Genomic DNA, 18,246 nt, shown 5'->3' with positions numbered 1-18,246 from the left:
TAATTTAGTGAAGGTTTAGAAGAGATTTGTTCTCATGCATGTACATTTTCCTCCCTCCCCTTCCCCAGTTCTCTTTGCAATATTTGTCCTGTTCCAGGCTACTGATGGTCATATACATAGTTTCCAATTGTCCATTCCTTTCAGATTATCTTTTTCACCCATTCCAGTAAAATGTTCACTATTCTTTTCCCACTCTCTCTTCTGCACAGTTGATCCTATTATTAACAGCGGGCTTATGCAATATTTGTCCCTTTGTAACTGAGATATTTTACTCAGCATGTCTTTCAGACTCATCCATATTGTGTAGTGTTTCACAAGTTCATTGCTTTTCAATGTTGCATTAGTCCATTGTGTGATGTACCATAGTTTTTCCATCCATTCAGTTGTTGATAGGCATTTGAGCTACTTCCACCTATTTGCTATTGTGAATTACAGAGTGATAAATAAGGTTGTGCATGAGATATCTAATCTTAATGATCGTCCCACCCCATGATTCCCAAGGTTGTTGCTAGAAATGGCAGAAGACTACCCATCTTTCCCTGGTGCATACTTTCGGTTAGCAGCATAACTTGCCAAGAAGTATTCCTGTAGAGTCTACCCACTCTCCCCAGCTTACTGCCTTAGAATTTTATGAGGGTACATATTTAACAATAATAATTTAAATGATGAATTAAAGCTTGAGATTCAGAGAAGTACTATGAGGGGCATAACTTTGCTCCTGAAGAAGGGTCTAATTTCTTCAAGATCACAGTGAGAAGAGGCTAAGTTGTTGACCCTGCAGCTGTGCTAAGAGAAGGGGTCAGCACACCATGTGACTTTTCCTCACTGAAACTCATATCCTCATTTGTACTTGGAGACCATTCCAATGACTTGGTCTTTGTCAAGTTACCAAACTCAGCCTTACTTACCTCATCTGAATAATGGGATGATAGTAGCCCATCCCTTATAGGGTTAGTGTGAAGACCAGTTGTGCTAAGGTATAAAAGCACTTAGTACTATGTTACTGTAGACAATATGTAATAAATGCTAGCATAATATCATAATCATCATAGATGCCTTCCTCTGCCTTGACTTAGTCCATATCCTCTCATCCATCCAGGCACATGAAGCACCTTGCCCAGAAAGGGGTCTTGCCGTATTTTGTCTGAGCCTTTATTATAGTTTCTCCTTATTTTGGATGCACCTGCTTCTTCAGATTATAAAAATTGAAGGTTTAAACCCACCCAGAGCTGCCTCAGATGACAGCCTGGAGACCTGTTTCTGAAATGTCAATTAGCCTTGCAAACCCTGGGGAAGAGTTCTACTCTGTACTCATGCAGTCACTATGACTTGTAACACAATATACAAACAGACAAGACCAGCAATTGAGGGAGTGCAAATAAGCCTAGAAAACAAAGAGCAGAGATGATGCACAGAAGACTGATTTTCATATGTGGGAACTTTTATAGAAAAGACAAGTTAACAGTGACTGCATCTGTGAGCACTGTGGCATTGGTGCCTGGAATGATGTCTTCCTGGAACAGCTTACTTCCCTGCAAAATCTGCAGTAGTCAACCTCAGACAGTGACTATAATGATATGAATGATGATGCAAAAAGTCAGCAAACTGCTGAGATGGTGTCTTGCATCCATGGCTTTTGTTAATTCTTCATAAGCTTCTCATGATATTGGAGTAGAATGGCAGAGAATGGGTGCTTAGATCTCCTCTTAGAAGCCAGAAAATTTTCACATGATAAGATACATTCTAGAAAACTGCCAAACATTGATGTTATACTTTTAGTTTATGTGCTGGTGCAGTCACTATAGCTTTTCATATGACAAACTAGGAATCCAGCATTTTCCTGTTTAAGATAAACCTTGCTTTAAGCACCACTTTAACTCTTTGAAAGAGTCCTGGAGATCTAGGTGTTAAATGTTGGGCTAGTTCAAAATCAGGAAAGGAGTATATCAGAGATGTGCCCTGTCTTCTTTTTTTTTCCAGTCTATATGCAGAACAGATCATTCAGGAGGATAGGGTTTATGAGGAGGAATGTGGCATCAGGAATGGAGGAAGACTTATCAACAACCTGTGGTATGCAGATGACACAACCTTGCTTATTGAAACTGAGAAGGACTTGAAGCACTTGCTGTGGAAGGTCAAGGACTGTAATCTTCAATATGGAATGAAGTTCAACATCAAGAAGACAAAGATTCTCATCACTGAGCCAATCGGCAGCATTGTAATAGATGGCAAAGAATTTGAGTTTAACAATTTTAGCTTGCTCAGCACCACAATCAACACTCTTGGCACCAGCAGTCAGGAAATTGAAAGACAAACTGCATTAGGAAAATCTGTGGTTGGGGACTGAGAGTACTGAGAAGCAACAATATCAGTATAGAGACTAAGGTACACCTGATTCAGGCCATGGTCTTCACAATTACTTGCTATATGCATGAGAGAGCTGGATAATTGCTAAGGATGATAGAAGAATCAATGCCTTTGAGGTGTGATGCTAGAGAAGAGTACTGAACATACCATAGACTGCCAAGAGAACAAACAGGTCTGTCTTGGAGAGGGAGAAACCAAGTTTCTCTTTGCAGGCTAGGATCTCATACTTTGGGCATGTGACCAGGAGGGAGCAGTCATTGGAGAAGAACATCATGCTCAGAAGGAAGGAGGGACAGCATAGGAGAGGAAGACGCTGGATGATATGGATTGAGTAGGTGGATTTAGATGAGGTCATGGTACTAGGGATATTATAGCTAATGTTAGATGGATCTTGGCAGAAAGCAAAGAATACCAGAAGAATGTCTATCTGTACTTCATTGACTATGCAAAGGCTTTTGACTGTGTGGATCACAACAAGCTGTGGCTGACTCTGAGAAGAATGGGTGTGGAACATTTGATTGTGCTAATGTGAAACCTGTACTTGGACCAAGATGCAGTCATCAGGACAGAGCAAGGAGAACTACATGGTTCAAAATCTAGAAGGGGGTCTTTCAGGGATGTATTCTGTCTCCATACCTTTACAATCTGTATGCAGAACAGATCATCCGAGATGCTGGGCTGTATGAGGAGGAATGTGGCATCAGAACTGATTGAAGAGTTATCAACAACCTGCGATATGCAGATGACACAACCCTGCTCACTGAAACTGAGGAGGGCCTGAAGCGCTTGCTGCAGAAGGTCAAGGACTGCAGCCTCCTATATGGATTGAAGCTCAACATCAAGAAAACAAAGATTCTCACCACTGGGCCAATTGGGCAGCATCAGGATGGATGGTGAAGAGATTGAGATAGTTAACAGTTTTAGTTTGCTTGGCTCCACAGTCAACACTCTTAGTAACAGCAGCCAGGAGATCAAGAGATGAATTGCATTGGGAGAGTTGGCTGTGAGGGACCTCTCAAGAGTACTGAAGAACAACGACATCAGGCTGGAGACTAAGTGCGCCTGATCCAGGCTATAGTCTTCGCAATTACATGCTTTGCATCAGAGAGTTGGACAGTGAATAGGGTTGATAGAAAGAGAACTGATGCCTTTGAGCTGTGGTGCTGGAGAAGAGTGTTGAATATATCATGGATTGCTAGGAGAACAATCAGGTTTGTCCTGGAGAAGGTGAAGCCGGACTGCTCCTTGGAGTCAAGGATTCTGAAGCTTCTTCTGACATACTTTGGGCATGTTGCAAGGAGCGATCCTTGGAGAGGGACATCACGTTTGGCAGAGTGGACGGGCGGCAAAAGAGAGGAAGACCGGTGATGAGATGGATCGATTCTGTGACTGGAGCAGTGGGAATAAGTGCGTTTGAGATGGCTAGGTTGGCACAGGATAGAACAGCATTTAGAGCTCTTGTATATAGGGTGGCTATGAGTCACAAATGACTCGATGGCACATAACAACAATAAGTGGAGTATTGGGGTAGATGTGTTAGAGTCAGTGAGATTGGATCAGGATAGGGCAGGCTTCAGAGTTGTTATATATAGGGTCATTATGAGTTGCAGGTGACTTGATGGCATGTAATAACCACAAAATGAAAGTTCTGTGGTGCAAACTCACCAGTTGTTCTGTGGGAGAACAATCAGAAAGTCAGCTTCTGCAAAGATGATTGTTGTTATGTGCCACAGAATCACCTGTGACTCACAATGACTCTGTGAGCAACAGTTCTGAACCCATCTCTAACTTGAGCCAGTCTCACTGTCTCTGACACACTCACTCCTCATAACTCCAGTTACTGTGTCAATCCATCCCATCTGGGGTCTTCCCCTTCTGCTTTGTCACTCCACCCTTGTAGGCATGATGTCCTTCTTCAAGGATTGGTCCCTCTTGGCCACATGCCAAAGTTACGTGAGATGGAGCTTCAAATTATTTGCCTCCAAGGAACAGCTTGGTTTCACCCTCTTCTGGACAGATTTGTTCTTTTGGTGGTTCATATTATGTTCAATACTCTTCTACAACACCACAACTCAAAGGCATTGATTCTTCTTCTGTACTACCTAGTCATTGTTTAGCTCTCTGATGCATAGTGCATAGCAAGTAGTTATGAAGACCATGGGTTGTATTGGGTTCACCTTAGTCTCCCAACTGACATCATTGCTTTTTAGCAGTTTGGAGAGGTCTCTAACAGCAAATTTCCCCAATGCAATTAATCTTTTGATTTTTTGACTGCTGGTGCCAAGACTGTTGATTGTGGAGCTGACCAAACTGACATCTCAATCTCTCTCATGATGCTGCTAGTTGGCCCAGTGGTAAGAATCTTTGTCTTCTTGATTTTGAGCTTCAATTCATTTTTACAACTACAGTCTTTGACCTTCTGCATAACATAGGCTATTGATGAGTCTTCCTCTAATTGTGATGCCACATTCCTCCTCATAAAATCTAGACTCCCAAATGATCTGTTCTACATATAGATTGAAAAGGTTTTGAAAGGTATTGAAAGGACAGGGCACCTCCAATGCACTCCTTTCCTGATTTTTAACCATGCAGTGTTTCCTTGTTGTGTTCTGACTACTACTTCCAGGTTCAAGTATAGGTTTTACATGAACACAACCAGGTGTTCTGGAATTCGCATTCTCCTCAACGTTAGCCACAATTTGTTGTGATCCACACAGTCAAATGCCTTTGTATGGTCAATGAAACACAGATAGACACTCCTCTGGTACTCTTTGCTTTCAGCCAAGATCTATCTGACATTGGCAAGAATGTTTCTAGTGCCACAGCCTCTTCTAAACCTGTCCTGTATTCCTGGTGGTTCTCTATCGATGTGCTGTTCTAGTTGTTTTTGGATAATCTTTAGAAGGATTTTGCTTACGTGTGATATCCCCAAACCAACCCACCTCACTAAAAACAAATTTAAAAAAATTTTTTTAAAAATCCACCCAAATTTCACACATCAAAAACCCAACCCAAACCAAACCAACCAAAGCAGAACCTTCTACCATGGAGTCAATTCCTACTTATAGTAGCCCTCTGTTGGGTTTCTCAGGCTGTAAATCTTTATGAGAGGAGACTGTCCATCTATTTCTTATTGAGCACCTGGTAGATTTGAAGTGTTTAGTTTTCCATTAGCGACTTGTTATGCTACAGGACCTCAAAACCCCTATCAGACAGTACTACTTGTCCTACAGGTTGCTATGAATTGGAACTGACTCAGGGAAAAAGGATTTTACTCTGATTAGTTTCAGCTTCACTTTAAATGAAAGGATAAATTTAGTGGTCTCTGTTAAACATGATGGGCAATGAATAAAGAAGGCTCAAGAACTGATGCCATTGAGCTGTGGCGTTGGATAGCCCAGTAGCTACCAAAAGAACAAACAAATCTGTTTGAAGAAAGTGTAACCAGTGTTCTCCTTAACATTTGATTAATAATAATTAATATTTTATTAGCATTTTTAATTTCACTCATTGGCCTATTTATATATCACTCCCACATTATATCTTCCCTCCTATGCTTAGAAGGCACAATACCTGTTCATGCTCAGAGCCATCCTGCCTCTAAACATGAACATTGCTCTCCTGATAATAATACTGATGATAATATTCTCCTAGTGTCTGTGGCCTGTGAGGCTGCAATTGGTCTGTCCCTTCTAGTTACCGTATCAAATACCTATGGCCTATACTACATCCAAAACTTAAACTTACTGCAATGTTAAAAATCATTATTCTTACCCTTATACTCTTTCCCCTCCCATGATTATATAAAAAAACCCCTTAATTTGAGTTAATACCACTACTCACAGCGTCATTATTAGCCTCTTCACCCTGTCACTCCTTGCCCTATCATTGGAACTCTCCATTAATCACTCTAGTTTGTTATTCTGAGATGCCCTCTCAACACCTCTTTTATTCTTAACCACCTGACTTCTTCCACTCATAAATACGACCAACACCACCTAACCTCAGAAGCCTATGCCCAGAAAAAAAAGTACAAATTTCCATGTTCATTCTCTTCCAACTTTTCCTCATCTTAACCTTTTCCTCATCTGAAGTTATCCTGTTCTACATTATATTTGAAATAACACTAATCCCCACACTTATTGTCATGACACACAGAGGTAATCACACCAAACAACTAACGCAGGGGTTTATTTCCATTTTATACTTTAGCCAGCTTACTCCCACTCCTAGTGGCCTTAATCTCAATTCAAAACTTCCTAGGCCCCTTAACATCATGATTATACAATACTGAGTTAAACCACTGACTCTCCTTATAATCCTCAGACTTTCTTTGATTGGCATGCATTATAGTTTTTATAGTTAAAATACCCCTCTATGGCCTGCACCTATGATTACCTAAAACCCACATGGAGGCTCCCATTGCAGGCTCCATGGTCCTTGCAACCATTTTACTAAAACCAGGGGGTTACAGTATAATACTACTAACTGCGATCCCAGACCCCCTAACAAAAACCATAGCCTACCTATTGATGATACTCTCACTCTGAGGCACGATCATAACAAGCTCAATCTGTCTCTGCCAAACTAATCTAAAGTCACTAATCACCTCTTCATCAGTCAGTCACATGGCCTTAGTAATCACAGCTATCCTAATCCAAACACCATAAAGCTGTATAGGCGCAACAGCCCTAATAATTGTCCATGACCTGACATCATATGTACTATTCTGCCTAGCCAATTCAAACTATGAACAAACCCGTAATCAAATTATAAAGCTTCCTCAAGGTCTCCAAACACTGCTTCCCCTAATAACACCCTGATGAGTTGTTGCAAGTTTAGCCCACCTAGCCTTGTTGTTGATTGTCTTCGAGTCGAGCACGTCTCATAACCACCCTATGAACAAAAGGCCTCAAGCCCCTCTACAACTAGCAACATTTATAAAAATCCTTTTGGAAGCAGGAGTGGCATCCACTTCCCAAACAACATGCCTCCGGAAGCTCTATAAACCTAGCCGTACCCTCCACCCCCCCACCCAACTAATTTATACAGAGAACTAAATAACCATTTTAGCCTTCTTCTCATGATCCAACTTAACCATTACCTTCTAGGCCTAAACATATTAATTACAGCTATATACTCCCTCTATATACTTTTCTCAACTATTAGGCAAGGATGGTGAAAGTTCATCTCACATACTTTAAGAGCATGTTGTCAGGAGGGACGAGTCCTTGGGGAAAAAAAACACAACATACTAAGAAAGGAGCACTGGTGGCCCAGTGTTAAGGAATTAAATTGGCAACCCAAAGGTATATGGTTCAAATTCACCAGCTACTCCAGAAGGGTGAGCAATCTCTTTCATGTGATTACTTGCCTCTGAAAATCTGCTGGAGGGTCAGCTATGGGTAGGTTCTGACTTGACAGTACACAACAACAACAACTGAGAAATATAGAAGGTCAGCAAAAGAGAAGACCTTCAATGAGCTATGTTGACACATAGCTACTAAAATGGTTTTGGGCATGACAGAGATTGTGAGGATGGTGGAAGATAGGGCAAGATTCAGATCCGTTGTTCATTGGCTTACTATGAGTTGTAGTAGACTTAATAACTAACAATAACAGCTATGTAAAGTCTGATTGTATATAAAGAAAACTCACATTGAAGGAGATAATGCCTTAGCATTTAGGTGCTAAGCTGATACACATCTGCCCTCCAGCCAGTGTAGACTACGGTTGTCACCTCAGCAAGAATGCTCAGACTGTCCGATTTCATTCTTCAAGTGGCAAAATTTATAGGTTAAGTTAGACATCTGTTGTGCTAAAACCCTATGCCTATTTCAAGATTTCCTTCAAAAAAGAAACTGAAGGATGTGAAAGCTGTGTGAGGAGGTGAGGTAGTTATAAACAAATCTACAGCACTATTGGCACTCAGCATACTGGACAAGAGGTCCCACCTTTCCGGGAATTGTAGTCCCATCTGGGAAAGAGATGACCTCTCCTCAACTAGATTGTATACATCTAAGCCATCATCTTTGGTGGGTTTCATGGTGATGTTGAGTTCTTAGGGGAAGAAAAGTAGACTTGATCATGAATTTCTGTCCTAAATAGAATTGTATTCTGTCAAGGGGAGGCTCAAATGCTATTGTTTTGTTGTTGTTACTGCTGCTTTTATTTTTTTTTATAAAGTATTTTTTAAATTCAAGTTTTAAATGTTGTAACATCATACATGCTCAATATTTAAAGGATTGATGGTGTTCTTTCAGTGTCCTCCATCACCAGGCTCACTGCCCAGGGCATGCCCTTCAGAGGGACAATAAGGTTAATTACAGTGGAAATTTAATTTTTGATTAGATGTCATGGATCATGTGACAGATGAGACTAGCAGAGTATCAGATATGCTGCTACTGTTTTGGATTCTGGCTAAGGACTGAGAATCCTGTTTTAAATCATCAGAACAAACAAGCAACTTTGCTTTCCATCCTTCCTTGCCCAGCACTGCCCGATGCAAAGGTCACAGCGGGCTCCATTCTACATGAATAAACACAAAGCAAACTTACTGCAATTGAGCAAGTTTTGACTCATAGCAACCTACATCAGGCTTATAAGGCTGTGAATCTTTATGAGAGGAGACTGCTCATATTTTTCTCAAGGTGGGTTCAAACTGCCAACCTTTGGAATATTAGCAGCATGATATGTTACACACTAATCTGCTTTTGTATGTGATTAAAAGGTATTAAAATGTGTTGAAAGAAGGGCTGCATCAGGTAGACAATTAAGATTTTGAGACTTCCGCTTTCCGTATTAGATGATGCTTGTTCAACGCAGATCAAGAAACAATTTACAGATAAGACTAATCCACCAAGGAGGAGTTCCTCGCTAACTCTGTCTATAAGAAAAAAGAATAAACACAAAGTATTCTGAGGGAAACTCTTAGCTTATTAATATTAAGAAGATCCAAGAAACAAATCCTCTGAAATCATAGTTTACCGGCATTTGGTTATTGAAAAAATATCATTTTCTGCAAGTCTGTGTTATAATTCTTCTAAGTAGACAGCATCTTTAAAGACTAAGTCAGTGATAGTTTGGCATGCTGCAAAGAAGAATAACTTTTGTGATAACAGACTTTCTCTGATTTTCAAAATCTAATTATTTGGAGGCTAACTACTTTTATTGGAGTTAGAACACATCCCTGACATACACCCCAATTTTGAACCATGCAGTGTTTCCTTGCTCTGTTCTGATGACTGCCTCTGGTCTAAGTATAGGTTTCATGTAAGCACAATCAGGTGTTCTGGAATTCCTATTCTTCTCAGAGTTAGCCACAGTTTGTTGTGATCCACACAGTCAAAAGCCTTTGCATAGAAATGAAACAGACATTCCTCTGGTACTCTCTGCTTTCATCCAAGATACATCTAACATTAAATATAATATCCCTAGTACCACGACCTCTTTTAAACCAAGCCTGCACTTCTGGCAGTTCTCTGCTGACGTGTTCCTCTGATTGTTTTTGGATATTTTCAGCAGAATCTTGCTTGGATGTGATATTAATGATATTGTTTGATAATTACTGTACTCTTTTGGTTCACTTTTCTTTGAAATGGGAACAAATATAGATCTCTTCCAGTCAGTTGGCCAGGCGGTTGTTCTCTAGATTTCTTGGCATTACTTGGTGAGCACATCCAGGGCAGTGTCTATTTGTCGAAATATGTCACTTGGCATGTCGTCAATTCCTGGGGCCCTGTTCTTTGCCAATTTTTTCAGAGTAGATTGAACTTCCTCCTGCTCATACGTTGTTTCATGAAATTCTGTGTCTGTCACTTCCTTTTGGTACACTTCTGTACACTTTTTGGTATACTTTTCCAATCTTCTTTTAATGCTTTCTGATCATTTTATATTCTGCCCAAAGCAAACCTGAAGCTCTTGCTGCAGAAGGTCAAGGACTGCACCTTTAAATATGGATTAAAGCTCAACATCAAGAAAACAAAGATTCCTACCACTGGGCTAATTAGCAGCATCATGATGGATGATGAAGAGACTGAGATTGGTAACAGCTTCTGTTTTCTTGACTTCACAATCAACACTCTTGGTACCAGCCACCAGGAAATTAAAAGATGAATTGGCATTGGAAAAGTCTTCTGTCAGAGACCTCTCTAAAGTACTGAAGAGCAACAATGTCAGTCTGGAATATAAAGTGCACTTGATATAGGCCATGGTTTTTGCAATTACTTGCTATGTGTCAGAAAGCTGAACAATGACTAGGGATGATAGAAAGAGAACTGATGCCTTTGAGCTGTAGTGCTGGAGAAGAATATTGAATATTCTTGGACGGCCAGGAGAACAAATAGGTTCATCCTAGAGAGAGTGAAACCAGGCTGCTCCTTGGAGGCAAAAATTCTAAAGTTTCGTCTGAAATGTATGGGAGAGTGGAGGTACAGTGCAAGAGAGGAAGACTCTCAGTGATATGAATTGGAGTAATAGAAGTAGGTGTGTCAGAGACAATAAGATTGGCACAGGATAGAGCAGGGTATAGGGCTGTTACACATAGGGTCACAATGAAAAGACTGAGAACGGTATGTACCTCCATAAACTCAAAAAAGAACATCCCTAGCAATTAAGTCTTCATCTAGGCTGTGGGGGTGAGGTAGGAGGGAAGGACTGATGGAGCCAAATATCCCACTGAGTTTTGTATTTAGAAATGGCAAGGGACCCAGCGACGTTAGCAATAAATATCCATCTTCCTCTGTTTCACTGTGGGGAACAGATGGGACAATGGGCAGGAGGCTCAAAGTTTTTTCCTTCCTGTGGGGACCCAGGCTTCCCTTGGGAGAGCCTTTCTCCTCAGTCAGAGAGCCCAGGGCAGCCCTAAGCTTTGGCAGGTGAACAGAGAGTCACTCTTAGAGCTCAGATGTCTTCAGGTATGCAGACAGTACTACGTCAGAACCTCTCACTGTTCTGCCTAGACCACAGCAAATCTTCACAATGCTACTCATTTCTCTCGAGGGACTGTAAAACCAATGCTTGTCATGAGTTCACCACATAGTCTCCTTTCTCTGTTACTCCTTCTCTCTTGTGAGAGGATTAGCACTGCTAATCATAGTAGAAGCATCCATTATGGTGCCCTGAAAAGAGCTGACTCTGAAGTTGAAGCATTCTAGTGACATAGAAGCTTTGTATTAGAAGATTGAAGTGCAATTTTGTTCTAGGAGAACTTTATTCTGCAGGCCCAGAGGTGATGGTGGTGGTGATGGGGTGATGCATAATTAAAGTTAACTAGTGAAATGCAAGTTGTTGGGGTGTGTGTGTGTGTGTGTGTGTGTGTGTGTGTGTGTGTGTATGGGCATGTATCTATATCCATATCTATAGTTTGAATCCACCAACTGCTCCACAGGAGAAAGATGGACAGTTTCCCCCTGTGAGATTAATTGACTCTGAAAACCTGCTGGAAGCTCAGCTATGAGTTGGTTCTGATTCAATGGGTCACAAAAACAACAACAATGGCTTAGTGGTAAGGAGTTGTACCACCAAACCAAAGGCACATTTATTAATTTACTCATGATTCTAGTTTAGCTCATCCACAGGAGATAGATGAGAATTCTGTATGATTGATATAGCCTCTAAAAACCCATTGGAGGATCAGCTCTGGGTTGATTCTAGACAACAATAGTAGCAGGAACCATGGTGACCTATTGGATAGGGAGTGGCACTGTCCATTCAGAGGTGGGTGGTCTTAATCTATCAACTGCTCTGAGGGAGAAAAACAGACATTCTCCACCCATGTGATTTTTGTTGTTTCTCGTTATAATCTTGGGAAGCCTCCTAGATGACCAGCTTTAAGTCAGTTTCTACTCCTCAATGCCAATGAGTTGAGTAGTTGAGTCTCTCTCTCTCTCTCTCTCTCTCTCTCTCTTTCTCTCTCTCTATCTCCAATGTCGGATGGATCTTGGCAGAAAGCAAAGGGTACCAGAGGAATGTCTATCAGTGTTTCATTGACTATGCAGAGGCATTTGGCTGTGTGAATCACAATAAATTGCCGCTTAACTTGAGGAAAATGAGAATCCCAGAACACTTGATTGTGTTTATGTGAAACCTACACTTGGACCAGGAAGCAGTCCTCGGAATAGAGTAGGGAAACCCCGAATGGCTCAAAATCAAGAAAGGAGTGAAGATCAATAGAATTTAATTTTTAATAAAATTTTTTTACATCAATAAAAAGTAAAGAAAGGAGTGTGTCAGGGATGCATCCTGTTTCCGTATCTTTTAGCACAATAATTCCCTACGGATTAGGTCACCAGAACTGCTCCAATCTCTGTCAAGGTACTCTAAACGCTAATATCTTCTCTGACAGCAACTACAAATGTAGGACTTCTTATTCTGACCCTTATCACCACTTAGCTCTGAGGTTTGGTCTTGAAGATTGAAGGTTACAGTGCTCCAGACTTCCAAGTAAGCTTCAAGCTCCAGATCTCTAATATTGCCATTTCTGACAAGCGACTGACTACACATTAGAGGGGTCCTATGTGCTGGTGGCCTAGTGACAAGAAGCTGCACTGCAATCTCGAAGGCACGTGGCTTGAGACCACAGATGCTCCATGGGAGAAGGATGGGCAATCTCTTTGCATGTGATTAACTGCAACTGAAAACCCACTGGAGGATCAGCTATGGATTGGTTCTGACTATATGGTACACAACAACAACAACAACATCTCTACAGCCTCAGTAATTCACTAAACTGATTCATAGATGTGTAGCCACTATGTCAGAAATGGCAGTCTGCTTCTGTAAAGATGAAAGCTTTGGGAAACCTATGGGGCAGTTCCTCTCTGTCCTATGGGATCACTATGAGTCAGAATCAACTTGAGAGCAATGGTTTTTGAAGCTTTCCAACTTACTCTCTGGTTCTTCCTATCTCTTGTGTTCATGCTCCTCACCTATTCTCCTTCTGTGGGGACTTGTCAAGCACAGAAGCTTTAGAGTATAAGAATATGGATAATATCACCCCATTGCACATCAGCGCTTTTAAGACGTCTTATATATAAAGATAAAATAAAGAATGATATTAAAGATGTATGTGGCATCAGGGTTGAAAGGAGACTCACCTACAACCTGCATTATGCAGATGACACAACTTTACATACTTTCAGATAACTTGAAGAGGATTTGAAATATTTGTTCCACTAGATCAAAGATTAAAGTCTTCCTTATGAATTACATCTCAACGTCAAGAAAACAAAACTCCCCACTACTGGGCAAATAGGCCGTTTTATTATAATAGTTATGTAAAGATTGAAATTGCCAATGATTTCATCTCACTTGGATCTATAATCAATACCCTTGGGCCCAGCAGTCAAGAAATTAAGATATGTTGCATTGGGAAAGCCTGCTATCAAGGGTTTCTTCAAAAGGCTAAAGACAAATGGTGTCAGTTTAAAGATTAAGGTGCACCTGAAATAAGTCGTGCGTTTTCAATTCTTTGCTATGTGTCTGCATGCTGGATAAGGAATAAGGGAGACAGAAGAATAGTCAATGACTTTGAGTTGTCCATCCCATGGACTGACAAAAGAACAAACAAAAATGTTTTGGGGAAAGTACTACTAGGGTGTTCATTGGAGGCAAGAATGGCGAAGCTTTGTCTCACATACTTAGAGCATGTTGTTAGGTGGGGCTGGTCCTTGGAAAAAGAAAATCATGCTTGGAAATATGGGTAGTAATTGTGAGGGAGAAAGACCCTCAACAAGATGGATTGAAACAATGAATGAATAAAACAATGGGCTCAAATAGATCAGAGATTATGAAGATGGCACGTGATAGGCCAGGGTTCAGCTCTGATATTCATAGAGTCTCTATGAGTCTTAGGGAGCTCTAGTGGCCTAGTGGTAAGGTGCTGCAATTCAATCCTGAAGGCATATGGTTCAAATCCACCAGCTTCTCTGTGGGAAAAGGATGGGCAATCTCCTCCCATGCAATTAACTGCCTCTGAAAACCCACTGGAGGGTAAGCTTCAACTCAAGGTACACAACAACAACAACAACTATGAGTCATAGCTTGAAGGGACATAACAATAACAACAACAACATGTGTGAATAACTTCTGATGTATCTTAAAGCCTATCTAAATTATGTTGAAACGTCCTTCTTAGCAAAGAATACTCTATCTAACCCATCAAGCTGATTTTGATCATAGAGAATCTCTACCGAGGCTGTAAATCTGTAAGGGAGGAGAATGCTCTTCTTTTTTCCTCAGAGAAGCGGGTGGATTTGAACCACTCACTTTTGGGCAGCTGTGTAACATGTAGCACGCTACCACTAGAATGCTTCTGGCAAAGAATAATGACTTTTAAAAATTTTTTATTAATGTCAATGACTTTTAACAACCAAGTTTAAATTCTGTGAGATGAGGATGGTCCTAAACTAAGTATGGAACCCAGCCATCCCTGGGATTCTTAATCTCCTGGTGCAAATCCCCCAAAATGCCATTTGGTGCAAGGATCAAACCAGACAAAATATTTACTAACAGGATGCACAAGAGGACACAGTGGGCTGCAGGGTCCAAGAGCATGGCCTGTCCTACGTCGATTACTGCACAAGGAGTAAGAGGTGGCATTTCCTGGCCAGCTGCTCTGCAAGTGTCCATCATTCTTGGTCATGATGATTCTAACTTAGATCCAAAAAAAATACAGCTGAGGGTGGAGGTTCGTGATTTTTAAAATTGCGATTCCTCACCTTTATCCCTTTGCTCCCCAAGGGAAGGGCCGGGACAGTTCTGGCTGCATCCCAGCCACCTCCACAGATGCCAGCCACTGTAGTGCTAATGGTCCTTGAACTGGTGACAAGTGTATTCATACTGGTGCAAATTATCTCCAGGAGCCTCTGCTCCAGTTTGCACCTGTCTCGGATCTGTCACACATGGTTGTCATAGTTTTCCTTTTAAAGAGGCAGATTATTTGTTGATCATGTAACTGGAAACGTCCATCGCAGGACCCTGCAGGAGCTCTCTGTGCTTTGGAGAGGCCTGCTGTTCAGAATAGAGTGTGTGGCGGTGCTGGGAGCAGATCCTGTGGTGCCTCTGAGCTACTGACTAACACAACTGCTCTCTGAATATGGCTCTCTCACTTAGAAGGAAGAGTGTTTGGGTGCTAGGTAGTATATGCCTCCTGTCTTCATTCCTCTGGCGTGTGTTCCGGTCTGTGATGGCTCAAGGAAGCTACCGACATGCTGTTGCTCTTGAGGATGCACAGGTAGTAAGACCACTTTTAACCAAGGCAGATGTGTTTTACAGCTCTGTTCTAATGTTTCCAACCAGGAGTGGGGCTTGCCAAAGGAACCAGAATGCATGCCCAGCTAATCCTTGCCTGGAACTGCGGGTCTTGGGAGGGGCTGGGATAATAATAGTGGCATGTGGTGCAGCTCAACATTTCAAACAGTTGCATCAACTTTCAGGGGAACCTCCCAGCCAACTGTGATGAATATTAAATTGAGTGATCTACTTTTTGGGGGGGTATGTTAGAGCTGAAAATCACATCAACATTTCTTTATTCTTCTACTCCTTGTGTGACTTAGTTATTCAAGTAAAATAGCATGATGACAAAACTCTGTCTTCTGAGAGGTCTGATATAGAGACAGGATCTGCAGTGATTTCTTCTGCGAAAGCAATCTAGTGTGCCTTCAGTGCTTTCCTGCCTTTGAGCCCTTGCCCTATAATGCCTCTCACATGATACTGTAGCCATTACAGGAAAGGAATTCAATGGAGAAAATAGAAGAGTGATGAAAGAAGAAGAATTTAGATTCTAAAGAATTAGCTCTTTTCAACAGAGCGCATCTTAGAACACAATTCTTTTTTGCATATTTAATTCCTTAACAGTTGTTGTTGTCATGTGCCATCATGCTATGATTCATAGTGACACTACAAACAGCAAATCTGAACTTTACCCTGTCTTTTCCCATCTCCATGATGTCTGATATGCTTTAATCTACTATTTTAGTCACCATGTCAAACTCCTTTATTGAAGATCTTCCTATCTTTCTCTAAACTTCTATCTTTCCCAGCATGATGTCTTTCCCCAAGGACCGGCTTTTTCTGACAACTTGCCCAAAGTTTGTGAGACAGAATTTCACTATCCTTGCCTCCAAGGATAAAGCCATAGTTTCCATTTATCTATTAACTTTGTTGTTATGTGCTGTCGAGTCGCCTGATAAAAATTATTTCTTCAAACAATAAAATACAGGTTTTGTGGTTGTCATGTGCTATCAAGTTGGAAATAATTAAAACAGATCCTCTAGTCGGTTTTCAGAGGCTGTAAATTGCACAGGAGGAGATTGCCCATCTTTCTTTTGCAGAGCAGCTGGTGGATTTAAAATGTCTGCTTTTGTGTTGAGAGTGCAACTCCTATCCACTTGGCCACCAGAGCTCCCTGGAAAACATGCTAGCAAACATAATAAAGAACATTCTAAATCATTGTTCTTGTATAAAAATAGTTTACTTCAATGCTCCTCCAACTATTTATTATCATCTTCTGTCCCCAGGAAACTTTTCTGTCTTTTTCCTATTTGATCCACCTCCTTGAGGTGTTAATACCATACATGCATATTGTTAATACTGTTGTTGTTATGTGCTGTACAGTTGTACTGTTGTCACTGACTCAAAACTGACCCTCTAGTAAGTTCTCAGAGGATATAAATCATGTGGGAGGAGATTGTCCATATTTCTCCTGTGGAGAGGCTTCAAACTGCCTGCATTTGGGTTTGTAGTACAACTCCTTACCTCTAAGCCACAGGATCTCCCTATTGGTGTGACAAAACAGAAAATGAAACTAAACAGAAGACAGCAGAGAGTGTTATACGTGTAACTGGAATAGGATACAAATTGAGAACCACCTCTAGTGGAGAATTCAGAAACTAAATCAAGACTGGGCTCCTGAGTAAGCAGGTGGTTCACATACTTGATCACAAAATCCCTACATATATTTGCTAAACAGAACCCTGAACCAGTTATCTGAAACATTATACTGGTAGTACTTTAATTTGTGGTATATTAGGGTTAAGAAGAGCCATATATTTTGATTCTTCTTGTTGTTAATAATAGCTACTACATACAATGAATTGTAGTATTGGAGAAAAGTACTGAATATCCTATGGACTGCCGAAACAAGTAAGTCTACCTTGAAGAAATGGCGACTGGAGTGTTCCTTACAAGCACGGTGGAACTGAACCATCCATACTTTGGGCATGTTGTCAGGAGGTCAGTTCTTGGAAAAAGGCATCATGTTGGAGAAGGTGGAGGGTTAAAGAAAGAGAAAATAGCTCTTAATGAGGTGAATTGACACAACGACTGTAACAATGGGTTGCAGCATAAAGAAGATGGTGAGGATGGTACAAGATTGGGCAAAGTTCAGATCTGTTGTTCATAGGGTTGCTAGAAGTTGTAGTCAACTCGATGGCACATAACAAAAACAATAACAATAATATAGCTAGTGTTTTGCCGACATTATCATTCTCTCATCATTCTCATCCCAAAGACGGGTGACCCAACAGAGTGTGGAAACTACAGAACAATATCATTGATTTCACATGCAAACAAGATTCTACTGAAGATTATCCAAAAATGACTGGAACAGTACATCAGCAGAGACCTGCCAGAAGTCCAGGCTGGGTTTAGAAGGGGTCGTGGTACTAGGGATATTGTAGCTGATATCAGATGGATCTTAGCTGAAAGCAGAGAATACCAGAAGAATGTCTGTGTTTCATTGATTATGCAAAGGCGTTTGACTGTGTGGATAGTAACAAACTATGGCTGACTCTGAGAAGAATGGGAATCCCAGAGCATTTAATTGTGCTAATGCGAAACCTATATTTGGACCAAGAGGCAGTAGTCAGAACAGAGCAC

The 18,246-nt window shown here is 41.0% G+C and overlaps 1 protein-coding gene across 1 annotated transcript in view; it reads left to right on the top strand.

Moving 5' to 3' along the window:
- The window catches only part of MYLK4 (myosin light chain kinase family, member 4), a 138,979-nt gene that overhangs the window by 737 nt on the left and 119,996 nt on the right, over positions 1 to 18,246 (top strand). The gene's annotated exons all lie outside the window — the stretch shown is intronic.

The sequence above is a fragment of the Elephantulus edwardii genome, unplaced genomic scaffold (genome assembly GCF_000299155.1).
Source record: "Elephantulus edwardii isolate Elephantulus edwardi_28Jun2011 unplaced genomic scaffold, EleEdw1.0 scaffold00071, whole genome shotgun sequence".
Lineage (NCBI taxonomy): Eukaryota > Metazoa > Chordata > Mammalia > Macroscelidea > Macroscelididae > Elephantulus > Elephantulus edwardii.
Note: the sequence above shows the minus strand (reverse complement) of the source record. Positions and strands in the feature narration are given on the sequence as shown.